This window comes from Zonotrichia leucophrys, chromosome 11, assembly GCF_028769735.1.
Source record: "Zonotrichia leucophrys gambelii isolate GWCS_2022_RI chromosome 11, RI_Zleu_2.0, whole genome shotgun sequence".
Taxonomy (NCBI): Eukaryota; Metazoa; Chordata; class Aves; order Passeriformes; family Passerellidae; genus Zonotrichia; species Zonotrichia leucophrys.
This window is the reverse complement of record NC_088181.1, coordinates 15,495,402-15,501,401: the sequence shown is the minus strand read 5'-3', so window position 1 is coordinate 15,501,401 and position 6,000 is coordinate 15,495,402. Positions and strand designations below refer to the sequence as shown.

The following is a 6,000-nucleotide window of genomic DNA, read 5'->3' as shown; positions in this document are numbered from 1 at the left end:
TAAACCTCTCCTTTTCATGGTTTTATCAACTCCAGCCCTCCAAGCCTTGTGCTTTGTACCCAGGGTCTAACCCAGATCTGTGTGTCCTTGTGTAACCTCTGCTGGGGGCTGTATTGAAAAACTTGTGTGAGGTCTTCTCTGCTTCACAAGCTCTGGAGAAGGCAAACTCAGCTCTCCCTTCCCAGAGCACTGCTTGCCCTGCAACCTGTCTGCCAGCACAGGGAGCAACACTCAACATCAGGGACAGATTTTCATCTCTGCCTGAACCAACCTCTTCCATGTGCTGTCTTTTCTTTCCATCAGGAGTGGAGGAGGAGAGGGAAGGCTTCCTGAGAATAAAATAGATAATTGCTGGCAAAGCAGTAAAGCCATCAGCTAACACAGGTGCAAATGATAAAGAAAAAGGAGTGCTTGACTCTGTAAGGCTGGGGAAATCTTCTCAAGTAACCACTGCTGTTTTCTGCCTTTCACCAAACATTTGGGCTTCTGGGTGTCGCTTTAGGCAGAGCTTTCAACAGACAAACCCACAGTGTGAGAAGAGGCTGGATTCAAGTGTGACTTCAAGTGAGTCCATTGGACCATCAGAAACAATATGTACCCATCTAGGAAAGAATACATGGGAATTGTGTGATAGAAATGGAATTACATAGCAATTGAATACAAAGGGAAGTGCAGAACAAATGAACAGCTGAAATGAAAAATTTGAAAAGGGACTCAATCTAAAACAAGATTAAAAGTTTGTTGTAAAATGCTTATTTGTGAAATGCTAAAATAGAAGAAACATTATTTTAAAGATAGAAAATATTTTGGTTTCAAATATAATTTTTATTCATAATTTGAAAGTGATAAATTGCCTAATAATTGTGTGCATTGAAACTGCAGTGAAGATGTTTTGGAAAAATTCTAGGGTGAGGAGTGCAAGGGAAATTTTATGAAAATTCACAAAAATATGTTGAAAATAAGATCACAAGAATAATTGATAGAAGAAATTAACCAACTGGCCCTGGTACCATGGTTATAAGTATTGACACTGTAAAAACAAAAATGGTTGGAATACAATCCAATTGTCTGTTTCCCAGGAACACAGACCTTTACAAAAATACTTGGGGATTCTCTTTCTTAAAAAGAAATCAGATCTGTGTGGCTGAACTGCCAGTGCTCCTAGATGAAGAAAATAAGAAAGATTTGTGTAAAAGAAAGACTTTCTGTGTCTAGTTTCTGAACATGACTGTAGGAAACACCAGCACCATGTACCTATTCCTTCAGCACAGCACAGTTCACTACATTTTTTAGAATACACAGTGAATGAGAAGGTGCTCAGATGCACAGTCAGTAGAGAAGTCTCCATTCCTGACTGCTTGTCTGCATGTGCTTTTATACATCCTTCAGCTAAATCAGAGATCCAAATGGAAAATTAATTACTTACAGACATCAAGTGAATTTGTGACACTCCCTGGAGACTTTTGCCCATAAAACATCTAGGTAGTCTTTCTTTTCTGACAGATATAAGATATAATTTAAATTTAATGTATACTTCAAGTATTATTAAGTAATGAATCAATAATTAAATATAAGTTTATAATATATTGCAATATTTTGTATTTTCTTTTTTCTGTGGTACATCTGTGATTAACAAAGATAGAAAATACTGGGGGAAAAACAACATATAGAGTGTATGCAAATTTGCACACATTGCCCATACAGTTGTGCCAAGCTGCTTATTTTAGAAGATGAAAATCTTGTAGAAAAAAATGTTTTCTATTTGCTGTTACAAGTCATGGAAGCTTCAAATAGCAATAAGCATATAGATGTAAAGGGAAGCAGAGATGATAGCATAGAAAGGAAGAGAGAAAAAAATATTGTGGTGTCTAAATTAAAACCATAAAATGTTTCCACAGTTAGCATGTAAATCTGTCTGGATGAATGCCTTCACTCCTGGTCTTTGTTTCTGGTGAATTTCCATCCTCCTACAAAGATGTGATGGAGGGCAGGTGGGAGCTCTGTTCTGGATAGGAAGAATATGTAGGCAAACATCCTTTCTTTTACTTTTAATGTCATTTAGTGAAGGAGAGGAGGTGGGAAAAAAGAATAATTGGTAGGATGAACTTAAATGCAAAGAATAAAAATAAATATTTGCCCATAACTGTTACAGGGAAATTGTTTTATTTTAAACAACTATTGGCCTAAATTGAAATTAAAAAAACTACCCTTATTAAAGATAATTTCAATGCATATAAGTCTTTCAATAATTGCATTAATATCAGCAAATTTCTCTTTTAATGCCTGGAAGAATATTTTGTATTCAAATTTATTTTAAAATACTATGTTATGTCATGTTGAAGGAAGTTGTTTGCATTTTCTTTTTTTACCAGTGTATCACCTGTATCCTTGTTTGTTGGAAAATAATGGATTTATGTCTGCATTTCCAAACAAGTCTTTTAATTCTTACAATTCCTTTTAATTCTTATTAATTGATAAGGTAGTTTTACACAATACCTGGGAAAAGTGTTGGCTTTTCTTCTACATTGTCATCTGGACCAGATTGACTTTTCTTAGACAATAGAACCTGAGGAATCAGGCAGCTCCTCATGTTTTTTTCTTAGTTGATGGAAAAGAACAGATAAAATATTTATAATTCTTTTCAAACATTCCTTAAATAAACATTTTTATAGATAATTCCCTACTGTTCTTTTTTAACAGAATGTCAGTGCTGCCCATCTGCAGGATTTAAAGAGGAAATGAATGGAGAACATCAAGTCCCCAATCTTTAGGAAATTCTGGCCCAGGATCTTATTCAGTACATGAACTTGCTGTGAGCTGCACCAGGTAAAACAATCCCTGTTACAGTGAAAGGGACCAGCATTTTTACTGTTCACACATTCCACTTGAGGTTTTACTTTGTTCATCGTTATTATCACAGCAGTTATGAGAAAAATTTTGTTGTACCGGTTAAGCTCTAGAAATAAATTTTTGTGATGTGTGAAATAGTTAAGTCCAAGCAATCCTAAATTTTGAGATCTGACTTCAAATTCAGCTCTGAACTTATTTATTTGCTCAAGTATAAAATGATAAAGGTGCCTGTCCAAGGCTCTTAAATCATAACTTTTTTAATTATATGGTCAATTAAATTAGCTTTAACCTTAACAGAACTGAACTCAGTTCCAAAGGAACTTTCCATTGCTTTTCATCCCTTCACATCTCAGAGTCCCTCATCAAACAGATGAGGCCCTTAGTGTGGAATATTTTGAATTATAAGGGGGAAGTTCTAGAGTCGAATAAGCTTAAAAGAGAAAGCCATAGACTGTCCTGTTCCATGTAATGAGGAAATTGGTCTAATTGTTTCTGCTAATTGCAGCTGTTATTGGGTGGCAGAGAGAAAGAAATGATGGCTGGTCTCAGTCTTCTTAGACATCTTCTTGGTTATGTATCATATCTCACCCCAGGTGAGTGGGCAGGGGGTCAGTGAGAGGGAGATGAGACCTTCTTTCATTGCTCTTAGCAAACTGTTGAAGTTCTATGAACAAATGTCTGATTGCAACATGATGGACCTACTGATATCAAGGTGTCACCTGGGAGAAGTGGCTCAAATCTCCTATGTGCAGACAAAATACCTGCTAGTGGTGACCTGTGGCCAGGGGTGTTGAGCATTGTGTATTTCCATGATGCCCATGGGAGCCTCTTCTGAACTCAGTTATTTATACAAATTCCCTGTGTTTCCCGTGCTTACTCCCATCCAGAGCAGTGGCATTTCTCTGAAGATTCAAAGGCTTTATGCTCTATCTGCTGATCTAATTAGCTTGCCTGAGAAGCAAAACAGATTAGCTGTCTTGAGCCAGAGGCACATGCTAATGGAGCTAGGAGATGGCTTTATACCACACAGCTGTATCCTCAGAGCTAATCCAAAGGTCTTGAACACCCACAGAATGATTCCCATTTATTTCAGCAGAAGAGGGCTAAGGCCCTGAGCTTTGAAACTGTTTGTCTCAGGATGTCATGTACATTGGTGTCAAGCATGGCTATGCCCTAAGAGCAAATATTAACCTATAGTAACAGTACTTTGCACTTACCTAGCAGCTCTCAAATAATCATTTCTGTGCACTTTAATTAATTAACCTTTACAACAACATGTCTTTGAGGGTTAGCTAAGGATCAGAACTGAGTGACAAGTTTAAAAAGTCTCCAGTTATTCATTTATGCTGAGACTATTTTTGATTGGAGTATATTTTTGTCTTTTTTCAGATTTTCTTTCTCATAACACTGTTTTTAAAAGCATGTTTTAATCATAAGCACTTAAATATTCGTCAAGAAAAAACGAGTGTTCGTACTTCTACTGGCATCTATTGGGTAACAGTTCACTGCTTCTGCCTTTTACTGCCTCTCCTTTCACTGCACCTGCTGCCTCTTTCCCCATATCCCTTAATCATTTTCTGGTGTGTCCTCACCAGTCCCTATTAAAGCAATGCTGATTCTTAAACCTCTTTGTTCCAGTGTGAAATCCAAAATATTAAGACAGGCAGAATCCTTTATGTGCTGTATTGAGCTGGTGGGCTAAGATAGACAATTAGAGGAAAACACACCAGACCTCCCAACTCACTGTACTGAGGAAGGCTCAGAGTGTCATTAGCAGCTCTTTAGGAAGTTGGTCTGAAAGAGATGACAACTCAAAGACATTTGTGAATATTTTTGCATAATCAATATATTTCATTTTCCTGTGAGTTTCAAATTCCTTGGATGTTATATGAATGGTAGATATGTACAGAGTGAAAAAGTCCTGATAGTTGTTTTCTGGTCTTCAAATGGGGCTGTCTCTCTTACCCATGGGCTAAAATAATGTAATATGTAGACTTTTTTAGAAGAAAGAAATCCTTACTCATGGTTGTTAAAAGTTAGGTAATGTCTAAATATTCTGCTGGAGACTAAAATTTGGAGTGAAAAGAGTACAGAAATTAAGTACAGACTTAATGGGCTCTGTTGGATCTAAACCAGTAACTAGTCAAAAAAAATTGGAAAAGGATCTTGATTCTCCATCTCCTTTTTCTGTGACCTAGAATGAGGAAATTCCCTTTCCTCATTAGTATATTGTTATTAAGTTTATCAAAAAATTGAAAACTTCTTTGGGTTTCTTTCATTTGCAATGTTTACTTCCTGGGAATCATTAGTTAATGCATCTTGAGCTACATTAGCTCATTCAGGTTTGTGGTTGATCTGATAGCTATGTTCCATGAATCCCATGTGCCATCTGGCTGCAGTTCCATTTGGATCATGTTTAGTCATTAGCTGCTAAAAAGATCTCTGGTCATTTGTCTTAGTGAATCAGAACTGGAGTTTAGCATTATTTTCATATGACACAAAAAGTCTTTTATTCAGAGATATATTTTTTAAGTTTGCTTATTGTATTTTTAAATTCACTTTTAGGCTAATATTTTTAATTGCTAGGTTACAAAGATTCCATGTTGTTTGTTTGTTTATACTGAGTCATTATATAATGACCCTGTGCTAGGATTTCTCTTGAAGACTAAATGTTCCTTATTGTTCTATTGTTTCATTTAAAAGAACAATCATTGGTGACATGTAAATGAGTAAAGTTTTATAAAAATAACTTGGAATAAATTTTTAATAAGACGTATTATTATCCTTTGACTCATAGCAAGTCATTCATAAACACCATTAAATCCTGATAATTATAGCTGTAGCTGCAGGGTTACTACCTTTACAGTCCTTATGCAGACTTCATTTAGAGGTCCAGTGGGGACATGCACACAACTGCTACAAAATGTTGCTATTAATGGTTTCCTTTGGAACAGTATTGTGCTAGATTCAACATTCACTCATGAAACAAAAATGTTTATAGGTCATCTAATAGCTAAGCATTCTGTGGCTTAAAGTAAATCCTTTAGCATTGGATTCCAGATTTTAGGGCTTGCACAATTTCCTTTTTTTTCCTTCTGTACATAACAAGAAATATAGTTTTTGCAGTGGAGCAAAAAGCTCTGTAATTTT

General features: G+C 36.0%; 1 long non-coding RNA gene across 1 annotated transcript in view; it reads left to right on the top strand.

Annotated features, from left to right (window-relative positions):
- Positions 1-451: 451 nt before the first annotated feature.
- Positions 452-6,000, top strand: part of LOC135452953 (uncharacterized) — a 30,006-nt gene continuing 24,457 nt past the window's right edge. The window contains exons 1-2 of the long non-coding RNA XR_010441741.1: positions 452-564; positions 2,701-2,826. This is a non-coding gene — a long non-coding RNA (uncharacterized LOC135452953). The remainder of the gene's footprint in view (positions 565-2,700; positions 2,827-6,000) is intronic.